Source organism: Babylonia areolata, chromosome 5 (assembly GCF_041734735.1).
Source record: "Babylonia areolata isolate BAREFJ2019XMU chromosome 5, ASM4173473v1, whole genome shotgun sequence".
In the NCBI taxonomy this organism is placed as follows: Eukaryota; Metazoa; Mollusca; class Gastropoda; order Neogastropoda; family Buccinidae; genus Babylonia; species Babylonia areolata.
In genome coordinates, this window is record NC_134880.1 from 33,162,752 (window position 1) to 33,175,687 (window position 12,936).

Sequence of the window (12,936 nt, forward strand, 5' to 3'; positions counted from 1 at the left end):
AATCAATTTCATTTTTATTGTCATGAACTCCATCCACCCTCAATGTCTTGTTACCATCAACATTTTCACAATCAATAACATCACCAGTCACACAATCACCATTATTGTTTTATTTGCTCAGGTTCTAACATCACCACCGATACCATTCATGGGTTTGAATATGTTCCGTGTGGACGACATACATTGACGTCATGCTCTGATTCGACATTGCACATGACTCTGTGAGTGGCACAGTTCACAGCGCCACTGAATTTTTCGCCACGTAAGCCTTCAACACGGCACTCACACGGTGACTGGTTAAATGTGCTACCCATTGAATTATCAATTTGGTAGTTATTCAAAGTACAGGGCGGGCAGGACCTCTGTGAGTGTTGGACAAGTCTGTCGCAGCAATCCAGACCATACTTTCTCCGTCCATCACCAAATGATCATAAACCATTGAATCTCTTGTTTTCATTTCTGTCAGTTTTAAATGGGGTTACAGTTTCTTCCCTATTTCCCTCATCCGTAAGGAAAAACCTTCCCCCAAAAGAATCTTTCTTCCTTTCAACTTGGTTTTCAAGCAGGATTCTGTCTTTATCTTTGAAGAACGTACAAGGTGCAACTATGAGGGAGTTTGGTTTTGAGTTAACCCTGTGCACACGATCAAACAGTACATCATCTCTAATTTCTAATGTGTCACAGAGAGAGAGAGAGAGAGAGAGAGAGAGTTCAGTTTTGCCTAAGAGTGATGTTAACTTTTTGTTGCAGAGAGAGCACAGTCATCTTCTTAACTTCACAGGCTTGTCCAGCTTTGCTTTAAACTTGGAAGGCATCTATGAAGAGTTCCAGGTAAGAATAAGTTATAATGTTGTAGTCTTTTTGTTGGTATTGTTGTGCTGGTGGTAATGTCTTCCCTTTTCTTTTCTTTATTGAGGATGGTTGCGATATTGCAGTTTTTTTAATCCTCTGTATTGTTGCATTTGTTTATTGTGCATCTCTGTGTTGTGCATCATGAAAAGTGTGTGTGTGTGTGTGTGTGTGTGTGTGTGTGTACGGTGTTGTGCAGATATACTGTCCTGTGTTCGGTGTATTGTGCTGTGGTGCACTTTGCTGTACATTGCTGTAATGTAGTAGACTGTAGACTGAACTGTACTATGATATGCTGTATTGTGTATTGTGTGTTGTGGTTTACTGTATAGTGCCGCGTAGAGCTTTGCTGTTATTGGCTTCATTTGTTTGGTGATGTATAGTGTGACACAGTAATGTGTGTTGTTATGTGGTTTGTGTTGTGATTCGTGTCAGGTCAGGGGCATAGCCCTTGCTACTGGTACCATGTAACCCAGTACTACCTGCCGCATGTGAAGTCTCCCAACGACGGACCAGGCGGAGGAGGAAACTTTTCCCAACGGCTGTGAAGGCGGAAGAGGATGACCAAAGGGCAGGGGGAGCTCTTATCCTTGGCTGGAAGTCCTCCTAGGAGACGGAGCTCCGAAGAAAAAAACCTGCACCTGCCGAGGCCGTTCTACACGTGACAGTATCTGCACATGTGGGACTGTGAGCGTCGGTAGGCGAGAGAGTGGGGAAGGGACTGCACAACTCCTCATCACTAAAAAAACGTCACCTGTGCTGGTCAGGCAACCAGGCTAATGCCGGAACGACAAGCTAGCCCTACAACACGCAGTCTTCCCAAGCCCTGCGGCGATGGAGAAGTGGTAACGGGGACAGGCAGAGGATGCTGCTGGCAGTTCCTAGTCACGACTCTGTATGCAGGCGGCTGTGGGGTGATGGCATTGCTCTCCCCACATGGGGAAGGGGAGATAAAAGGATCTCTAAAAAAAAAAAAAGCCTGCCTCGCCTAGTATCTAGCAGGAAACCGCACCTACTCGGACATCCAACACTAGCGGTCGAAAACAACAGAAGAAAAGAACCAGGAGTCATGCCCTGACTCTGGGTGCCTGGAATGTTCGCACCTTTTAAGACAGAGACGACAGACCAGAAAGGCGCACAGCGCTCATTGCTAGAATGCTTGATTGCTACCAGGTGGACATAGCAGCTCTGAGTGAAACCAGGTTTGCCGGTGAAACCCAGCTGGAGGAAGTTGGAGGGGGCTACACATTCTATTGCATTGGGAAGCCAGATGGCACTCCAAGAACCTCAGGTGTGGGCTTTACCATATGAACCAAACTTGTGTGACAGCTTGACAGCCTTCCATGTAGGATAAACGATAGGTTGATGACCCTGCGTCTGAAGCTGTCCAAGGATTGCTTTTCCACAGTCATCAGCAGCTATACCCGACGATGACCTACCCTGATGACATCAAAGAAGCCGCACCATTTCAGCGGTAGACAGAAAGGACAGGCTGATCATCCTTGGAGATGTCAATGCCCGCGTCGGCGTGCAGCATGGACTGACCATCACCAACACCCTCTTCCAACAAGCAGATAAGTACAAGAACACATGGATGCACCCCCGCTCCAAGCAATGGCACATGCTGGACTATGTGATTGTCCGACAAAGGGACAGAGGTGATGTTTCCATTACACACTGCATGAGAGGAGCAGTCTGTTGGTCGGACAATCGCCTGGTGCTCAGTAAAATGAACATCAGACTTGCACACAACCTCCAACCAGCCAGGCAGAAACCCCCTAGGAAGCTGAACATCCACTGCCTCCCTATCACCAAGGACGTGCTGCAGCAGCAAATCCAAGCAGCTCTCCAAGACATTCCTGCATCTACTGATGTAGAAGAGGTATGGAGCACTTTTGGAGATGCTGTGTACACAGCAGCAGCTGACACACTCGGCTTTGTACAGAGGAGCCACAACAACTGGTTTGACGAGAACGACTCTGGAATCTCCAAGCTCCTGAACTCACTGCATATACGGCATCAGGATCACATTTTCGATAAAGACTGCCAGAGGAAGGAGAACCTAGTGGGAGAGAAAGTCTGAAGAGCTTCAATCCGCTGCTGATGCTCACGACATGAAGACTTTCCATGATGGTCTCCAAGCTGTGTATGGGCCGAGAGTCACAGGATCAACCCCTGTACGAAACTTGGACCAGACCACCCTCCTGACAGACAAGAAAGACATCCTTGCCTGCTGGGCAGAGCACCAACACCATCCTCAACAGGGACTCGTCTGTATCTGACGAGGCAATTGCTGCCCTCCCACAGCTACCAGTCAGTGACTCGCTAGCTGCCCCTCCGACCAAGGCCGAGACCCGGAAGGCCCTGAAGCTGACAACGTCAGGAAAAGCACCAGGAGCAGGTGGAATCCAGGCCAACATCTACTAGTATGGAGGCAAGGTGCTGACAGACAAGCTGACCGCCCTGTTCCAGTCTATCTGGAAGAGAGGGGAGGTCCCCCAGGATTTCAAGGATGCTTCAATTGTCCACATTTACAAACGGAAGGGAGACAAAACATCCTGCGATAACCACAGTGGAATCTCTCTCCTTTGCATAGCGGGCAAGATCTTCGCCCGCATCATACTGAACAGACTGGTTGACCATGTCTCCAACACAGTCATCCCTGAAGCACAGTGCAGCTTCTGCTCAGGCAGGGGGACACGTGACATGGTGTTTGCCGTACGCCAGATGCAAGAGAAGTGCCGTGAGCAGAACAAGGAGCTCCACATGGCCTTTGTAGACCTGACTAAGGCCTTCGACACGGTGAGCCGCCATGGTCTGTGGAAGATCCTCCTAAAGTTCGGCTGCCCAGAGAGCCTAATCCAGCTGATTGCGTCATCCCACGATGGCATGCAGGCGAGAGAACAGGAAAATACTGACATGTCGGATCTGTTCCCTGTGGTAAATGGAGTGAAGCAGGGCTGCGACCTGGCACCCACACTGTTCTCCATTCTCTTCTCTGCCATGCTGATTGACGCCTTCCAAGACTGTGACCGGGGCATCTACATTCAGTTTCGCACAGATGGCAAATTTTTCAATTGCGTCGACTCCAGGCCAGGTCCACAGTGTTTGAGGCACTGTTGAGAGAGTTCCTCTTCACTGATGACTGTGCGCTTGCTGCACACACCCATGAGGACATGTAGTTCATTATGGACAGGTTCTCAACCTCCTGCAGGTGCTTTGGACTCACTATCAGCCTCAGCAAGACCGAGTCCATGTACCAACCAGCTAGGTCACAGAACGCCAGTGCCTCCCCACACCTACAATCACACATTCAACCACTTGAGGAGTTTCACCAGAGATGCCTTCGAAAGATCCTCGGCATAAAGTGGCAAGACAGGGTCTCCAACCTCCAGGTCCTAGAGAGGAGCGGCCTGCCCGGCATCAATAGCCTGCTGATCCAGTGCCAGCTACGGTGGACAGGACACGTCGTCCTCATGACAGACAGCAGGATCCCGAAGATCCTTTTGTGTGGCCAGCTGAAAGAAGGTCACCGCGAACTTGGAAGACCCTGCAAGCGCTTCAAGGACACCTTGAAGACAAACCTCAAAGCCTGTGACATAGAAATCGCTTCGTGGGAAACTGATGCCTTTGACCGCTCTCGCTGGAGAATGTTGTGCTCTAGTGGCATAAAGACGTTTGAAAACAAGAGAACGCTGGTCATTAAGGAGAAGCGTGAGCGAAGGAAGCAGGGCTCAACTTCTGGAGACGTCTTCCCTTGCAACACCTGTGGGAAGTGCTGCGCAACCAGAATCGGCCTCGTCTCCCATATGAGGACACACACTGACAGATAAGCCCGCCTGCCTACTCATTCGTCGGACCGACGGGAGACTCCATCATGTTGTGATTCGTTGTGCTATGGAGTGCTGTGCTTGATACTGTATTTCATTTTGCTTTTTTATTGTTTTGTCACAGTAAGTTTGTGTGGGTTTCGGGCTGTGGAATTGGGGAGACCGCGTCGCCACAGAACAGAGCCACTCTTAATTTTCATGTCTGCAAGTTGAATACTTACTGTACTATCTTACTTTCTTTCGTTTGTCTAACTGATTCTGCCGTCCGGGAAGGTTTGATAAAGTTGGCGATCTTCGGCAAGACGGCAGCCCCGGATTAGCGTCATGCTGTGGGTATGGAACCCATCAAAGACAACAATTCCTCTGATGTACATCCGAATGAAAAGTTTTATGTAGATGAACCAGTTCATCAAATGTGGATCCTCGAGGAGATTAAATGATGCAATAAAGAACCACAATTTATGACATGGAATACATTTTGTGGAAACACAAAATCAGACTGCTTACTTGTAGTCTAGATGTGGTGTGCAATGCCGCTTTGTTTGCTGCGCAGCGCTGCTTTGTTTGCTTTCCTTGTCTTCAAAATTGCATACTGGGATATTACTAAACTCAAAGCTGAAAAATGATGCCATCTTAATTAATCTGGACTAGCCTCCAATCTCTGAAACAAGAGGGCTGGATCAATAGGAACTGCATCATGATACAGTTTGACAGCATGCTCAATGGCCATCGGTACAGCCTGATCTTTCTTTTTCTAAAGCAGTTTTTCCAAAGCATTATTGCCAGTCATGTCAGTTGTATTGTACATTGCTGAACTGATTTCAAAACACGCTGATATGCCCAGGAGCCACACATTGACATTTAGACTTTCCACGCGGACCTATTCAATAATCAGATCATGTGAAAGGCCTCAACAAAAACGGACACTTCTGATGACATGCTGTCAAACGCGTTAAGATGAACCATTTTTTACTCTTCAGTTTGCTTTCAATGCCTTTTGGATTGGTGTATTGACCACAACATACTCGATGAACCAAATCACCTTCCTCTGCGCTGCGTGAATATCATTTTTCATCTGTTGACTAATACGATTTATACTGCCACTCCTCTTTTCTCCGAGAGTCACCATATCCGTCTTTAGAATCCGGAAATCCTTGTAAACAGATGATGCACATTTCATCGGATGCACCTGTCACTGATAAAAGGTATTAGTTTGCAATAACTGCCATATTTTAGTTTGTTTTTGTATGAAATTCTTGTTAATAGGTGATGCAGATTCATTCGGACACACATGCCAATGAAAAAGGGTATCAGTTTGCCACTAATACCACTTTTTTCATGTTTTGCATATGCAGGATTTCAATCCTTGGAGCTACCCAAATATACGCATATAAATTCTCAACAAATTTGTCTACCTAATCTCGGGGGCGGATTTTTTGCGTGTACAACCGTTTATTTCCTTTATTGAAAATCCCACCTTAATCGCTGTTTTTTCTGGGTCTTCGAGAAGATTCCAAGACAATGTTGTAAAAAAAATAAAATAAATTTTTTTAAAAAAAAGTATGTCTGATGGATAACTGGGACAGCGATAAGAAAAGAAGCTTGAGAAAACGAAAGTACAGGAGGAAAAAGGACATACTTCTTAGGTTCCCCCCCCCCCCCCCCCCCCAAAAAAAAAGAAAAAGATCTTTTGACATTGATACCTCAATCCATACATATTATATTCTCTCGCAGGCTCTGTCTGTCTGCCTGCCTCTCTTTCACACACACACACACACACACACACACACACACACACACACACACACACAAATAAATATGTGTGTGTGTGTGTGTGTGTGTGTGTGTGTGTGTGTGTAGAGGAACGCAGAAAATCATTGCTCTCAAGCACACATTGTGACAGAACTGGGTTGCCATAGAAATTCAACTCTGCCGCGCGCTCAAACTGAGTGACAAGTAGGGCAAGTCACGCTGCAGACACTGTGCGTGCAGAAAACTTTGTCATCCGTTCGGCACTGTTGTTTTCGACAAACTGTATCTCCATGAATGTCACAAATACATGTTTTATCTTTACAGTAGCCATTCTATCACATAATGTGATATTATATGATATAGTATAATATTATATATTTCATCGTATTATGATATACGATACTATATCATATCATTCTATATCATTTCATACTATACTATATTAAACTCTGTTGCAGCTTATCACAATTCGAAAACTTTCCTGTAGAACTCCGCAAGATGTGACCAGCCTTTCATTTGGTGACAGCCACTGATCTGTTCTAGACCAGTGGTTACATGCCTCTCGTCCGCCGTTCACGGCCACAGCTCGCTGGCGGTAATATCTGGCATGGTCGTTCCATCGTGTCAAAAGTAGCGCGCGAAAATACCCGCATCATATTTCGGAGGACTGTATAAAATCAAATTATGCATGCAGAAAACTATGTGATCGCGCACGCAAAACAACAACACCACCCCAAAACACACAAACAAACAAACTTAGAAAGGAAATACTTTACACACATGCCGATTTTTTCACTAATAATTTCTGTTAGGGTATACTGGACTATATTTCCTTCATACTTTGGGCAGTCGATTGTTCTGTGTGGGCTTCTACAATGGAAACATCCTGAAGTGTTTTGTCTCAGGAATCTTGGTAGTCTTGTGAATAGCTTATTGAAAGTTTGTTCTTGTCTTAAATATGTATGCTTCCGGACCCTGATTTCATAAATGGTTGTGCCGTCGCGGTGGTTCTAGATCTTGTGAACGTGGTCTGTTCTGTCTGGTGTCTCTGACTGCTTTCTGCCTGACGTGCTCCTCAAACAGGTCTGCTGTTCTAATTGCTTCTTGTCTATTTTGTTAGTTTGGTTCACGTATTAACCTGGCTTCGTCCACTGACTGCGCTTCTATGAAACGAATGTTTGAATTATTAGTAAATTATTGAGAGGGCTCAAAACTTGTCATCCCATTGCTGTTTAGTTGTTGAATTGTTAGTGAAGGACAGAGGGCCTACAGGCGGTGCAGCACCGGCTGGGAGTGCGCGCAGTTTGACCGTTGTAGTTATGTAACGCTTGGCGGACCCCTCACGACAGAGGTGTGTGTGGGCAGTATTTGAAATTGTGTATGGGGCCGAAACTGCCAGGTGTTAAAACCACTGTGGCCAGTATGTATGTGAAAGACAGCCTACAAGCGTCAAAGCAAAGATAAGTGATTTTTCTGTGAAGTTGATTAATAATTTGTTATCGCGTTATTGTTTAATGTTTGAATTATTAGTAAATTATTGAGAGGGCTCAAAACTTGTCATCCCATTGCTGTTTAGTTGTTGAATTGTTAGTGAAGGACAGACTGAATTGAATTATTAGTAAATTATTGAGAAGGACCTGTATTTTTCTGCAAAATAAAATCTGCTACTCAAAAACACCGAGATGCACCTTTCCACTGGCTAAGAGGAGACAACCTGACAAAATCCCCAATCCCACGGCTTTCATACAGTACCAATGGGATGAATGGCTGTTGGGTTTAAACAGTCACTAACTGTATGCAGTCTGGCCTTAGGGCGACACCAGGCTGACGGACTCCACACAGATGGACATCCATTGCCCTTCCCTGATAAGAGGCTCTGTCAGGGCGACCGAATTTTTTCCCTCACCACATAGAACACCCTTCTATGGATACCAACAAAACCCTGTCTCACGTGCTCATCGGGGATCAGCTGCATAGCACGAGACATAAATTCAGATCCCCAAAACCCCAAAACAGGCGTGGCAAAAGAGGTGGGAAAAGATTGTGCTTAGGTAGCAGAATGACAAAAGCAGAGCGGCTGTCAAAGAAATTCTTTAGAATCGGCAGTTGGAATTGTTCCAGCGCGAGAATGAGAATTTCAACAATTGAGAAATTGGCATATGATTTTGACATTTTATGTCTCCAAGGGACCAGGACAAATGCAGACAGACCAATACATTTTGAAAATTTCACAGTCTTTCAAAGGAATGAAGGAAGAGGAGTAGCAATCATACTGAACAAAAACCTAAAAAACAAAGTTTCCACAATAAATCTAGAGAAATGGTGTAGCAACTCATGTGAACTAGTGGGGGTGCGTCTTGAAAAACCTGACGGAATTCACAAAAGCATCATGCTCATCAATGCCTATGTTCACCCAGGAACCTGCACAAAAAAAGAGGATTGGGCATTTTTAGAGGAAATAGAGAACGAACTTGGAGACTCAGTCATTATCTGTGGAGACCTCAATGCAAGATCGAAGCTATGGGACCAGCGGAACACCAACCCACAAGGACTCGCACTTGAAGGAATGATAGGGGAAATTCTTCTTAGCCCATTAACAACCACATCCCCAACTGGACTTGGAACAAGACGAGGGGACAGTGACAGTGTGATTGACATCGCTCTAACATCTCCAAAATTCAGAGCAGAAATGAATGCAGAGACGCTTCCACACCAACGCAGTGACCACCTCCCGGTAGTTTTCAGTCTACAGAAACTGTCAGATAAACCCTGTATGAAACCGCGTGATCCATTTCAGTATGAAACCAAAGAGACAACCGTCATCGAAAAATTAAGACGCAGAAGAAACAAAAGAACGGCACCCAACAGGATGCAAACTATCCAGCCCCCATGGTGGAATACCGACACAGAGAGAGCCTGGATAGAAAAACATGCGGCTGTCAAACTTTGGCAAAAAGAAAGAACAAAACCATCTCCGGACAAAGATATTGAAACAAAAATGAAAGAAAATAAACAGTTTGAAACCATTGCTCAAGAGGCCAAAAATGACAAGTGGAAACAGTTTTGCGAGGCACTCAGTTATGACTCAACATTGACAGAGTTCTGGCAATTTTATCGTCGCATGGAAGGGAAAACGTGCACAACAACAACCCCAGACATGGTAGACACTGACGGAACCAAGCTTAAGACAAACGAAGAAAAAGGATCCGCCCTGCTCAAACGTTTCATACAACAGAGCGATCAAAGAAACTTAGATGAGAAAAAGAAATATGTTGAGGAGTTAAACCAAACCCTTATGCAGACTGGACCTGATGATGACTTGACAATAGATGATCTAAACGAAGCAATAGCTAAATGCAAGAAAGAATCAGCTCCTGGCCCAGACAAAGTTCGCTACTCAGACATCAAGGAACTATCGGAAGAAGACAGAAGCAACCTTTTCAATCTATATCAAAACAGTTTCCACAATGGACATGTGCCGGAGGACTGGACACACAGCTTCTTAAAACCCACACCAAAACCAGGAAAGGACCATCATCAGGTAAGCGGCTACCGGATCCTAACCATGCAAAACATTGCCGGAAAGCTCATGGAACGCATGATAGCCAGGAAACTTGCAAGGGATCTTGAACACAGGCACATTCTCCCTTCAAATCAAGGTGGTTACAGAACAGGCAAGTCCACATGGGAAAACGCAGCTGCTTTTGCATATGAGGTGTATGAAGGATTTCAAAGAAAAGAAGAAACACTAGCAGTAGTCGATCTTGAAGATGCCTACAATAAGGTCCAGTTTGCGCACCTCATGGAGCTGCTACTAAGGTATGGAGTAAGTTTGACACTGACAAGATGGATAGCAGCAGCACTTCAGGAAAGAACCGTCGTCCTACGCCTCGGACATTGGATGTCTGCACCTTCTAAACTATCCATGGGACTGCCACAAGGGTCTCCGCTTTCTCCTGTCCTCTACAATGTCTACACGAAGGGTCTTGCGGACTTAAACAACAATGGAATAGCTCGGGTGCTTACTCTTGCGGATGATGGCCTGGTCTTCAAAACTTCTAAAGCCGTCCAGAAACAACTAAACAATATTGCTCAATGATGCAAAGACACAGGATCTTCCATCAATCCAGCGAAAGCCCAAACATTGCTGTGCACCCTCAACAACAGAACCGCGAGCAAATCACCACCTTCTGTGTCACTCGATGGGATTCAGATTGAGAAAACTGAATGCCTACGCTACCTAGGAATACACTTCAACAGGATGCTGACCTTCAGAAAACATACGGAAAATACTGTTCTCAAATGCAAAAAGGGCCTTTCAGTCTTAAAAGCAATGGCAACCAAAGGTATTGAACAACGCCACCTCTTCCTGCTATACCAATCACTCGTCCTCAGTGTGATCGACTACGGACTTGGGCTAACAACACCGTCTCAAAGCAACCTCCTAAAATTAGAAAGAGTCCAAAATGAAGCTATGAGGCTGATCCTTGGAACAACAAAAGACACGCCCACAGAAACCATGCGATACCTGCTTGACCTTCCTTCAGTGCAGGCCAGAAACAAGCTGGAACAGGTCAAGACCTACTTCAAAGCATTAGAAAACCCTCAAAACCCACTGCATGACGCAGTCAAAGAACCAAAAGGCAGCCGCCTAGGATGAGGAAGATCATGGATGGGGCAAGCAGAAGACACAATCCAGCTAGTATGCCGACTACAAGACCTGAAAGAAACAAAAGAATGGGAGAAAAAAACCCAAAACCTCAACCATCTATTCAACACAGCCATTTCACCCACTTTAGGAAGACATTGTCGGGAATGGCCAGAGGGCAAAACTGATGCGGAAGTGAAACTACTCATAAAAGAAAACAGTAAAGAAGAGGACATCATCATATACACAGATGGCTCAGTCACCAAAGACCAATCCGGTTGGGGATTCACTGCGAAACAAAATGGAAAAACAGTTAGGGAAGAGAATGCTGCCTGCAAAGTCACAACCTCCAGCCTAACGATGGAAGTTGAAGCTGTGACACATGCCCTCCAGTGGCTATCGTCCATCCATACGCCCGGAAACCAACATGCCATGATTCTAACCGACTCAATGAACCTCATACAGAAAATTGAAAACGGAATGGGAAGCCCAGAGTGGCATAAGGCAATGCGCAACTTTCAGATTAAAAAACTCACATGGTCATACTGCCCGGGACATGCAGGTGTTAAGGGAAATGAGCGAGCTGACAGACTTGCTGGTAACGCAACACCAACGAGCGGCCTACATCTAGGAAAATCGGAAATCCTCAGAAAAGTCAAAGAATATCAAAAAGAACAGGTACAAGGCCATCACACCATCGATCGCCTCAAAGAAATAAAAGCAGAGAGAGGGAGTGGCCGTAAGTCTAACATGAAAGGTAGAGCACGATGCTTTGCTAATCAAACAAATATCGGTATCATTTCCAAACCAGCATTGCGCAAATTTCTTCAAAACGGAACAGAGTCTCTGTGGGCTTTTCCAAATACAATAGACTGAGCAACACACTAGACGCCACTTTCTTGGCATCAGAGATCTTTTCCCATCCCTCTTGCGGCCAATCAGTGGCAGCCTCTGTGCGTGTGTGTATGTGTGTGTTTGTGTGCATGTGTGGGTCTGTATTTTTGAGTGCGTTTGTGCATGCGCGAGAGTGTAAGTGTACACAAGTGTCAGTAGAGTTCTGTGCACGTGCGTGTGTGTGTGTGTGTGTGTGTGTGTGTGTGTGAGGGGGAGGTGGGGGTGCGGAGGGAGGTGGGGTAGAGGATGAGGTATGTGAGTGTATGCATGCCTACACTGTGGGAGCAACAGGATATTGGAACGTATATATATATATATATCTTTGTACATATGTGTGTGGAAATATTGGCATATGTGTGTGCGCTTGTACAAGTAAGTGTTCATCTCTGTGTGTGTGTGTGTGTGTGTGTGTGTGTGTCGTGGAAGCTGTGATATGTAGACTAGAAATGAGTGTGTGGAGGAGGGGGATAGAGGAGGTGCAGGGTAATGTGTGTGGTGTGTGTGTGTGTGTTGGAGCTCATGTACGTTTATATGTATTTGACTGTGCTTTCATATCTGTGAAAGTGCATGTTCGGTGCATATCTGTTATGCATGTGTGGGTGTATATGTGAATGTGTGGCTTCATGTTTTACATCTATTTGCTTTTATTTATTTATTTATTTATTTATTTATTTTTTTTTTTACATGATAGTTATTATTTATTATTTATTTATTTATTTGTGTAAGCTTATCTATCATTTATTCACCTTCCCCCCCCCCCCCCCCTCAAGGCCTGACTAAGCCCGTTGGGTTACGCTGCTGGTCAGGCATCTGCTTGGCAGATGTGGTGTAGCGTATATGGATTTGTCCGAACGCAGTGACGCCTCCTTGAGCTACTGAAACTGAAACTGAAACTATGAAACGTTCCATCCCTGGCATGTCTGATAAGTCTGTTTCCCTTTCACTTGACAGTTCGATCCAGAG

General features: G+C 45.3%; 1 protein-coding gene across 1 annotated transcript in view; it reads left to right on the forward strand.

Annotated features, from left to right (window-relative positions):
• The first annotated feature begins 784 nt into the window (after positions 1-784).
• The window catches only part of LOC143282034 (tyrosine-protein phosphatase non-receptor type 2-like), a 93,908-nt gene continuing 81,756 nt past the window's right edge, over positions 785-12,936 (forward strand). The window contains exon 1 of the mRNA XM_076587458.1: positions 785-831. The gene's annotated coding sequence lies outside the window, so the exon portion shown is untranslated. The remainder of the gene's footprint in view (positions 832-12,936) is intronic.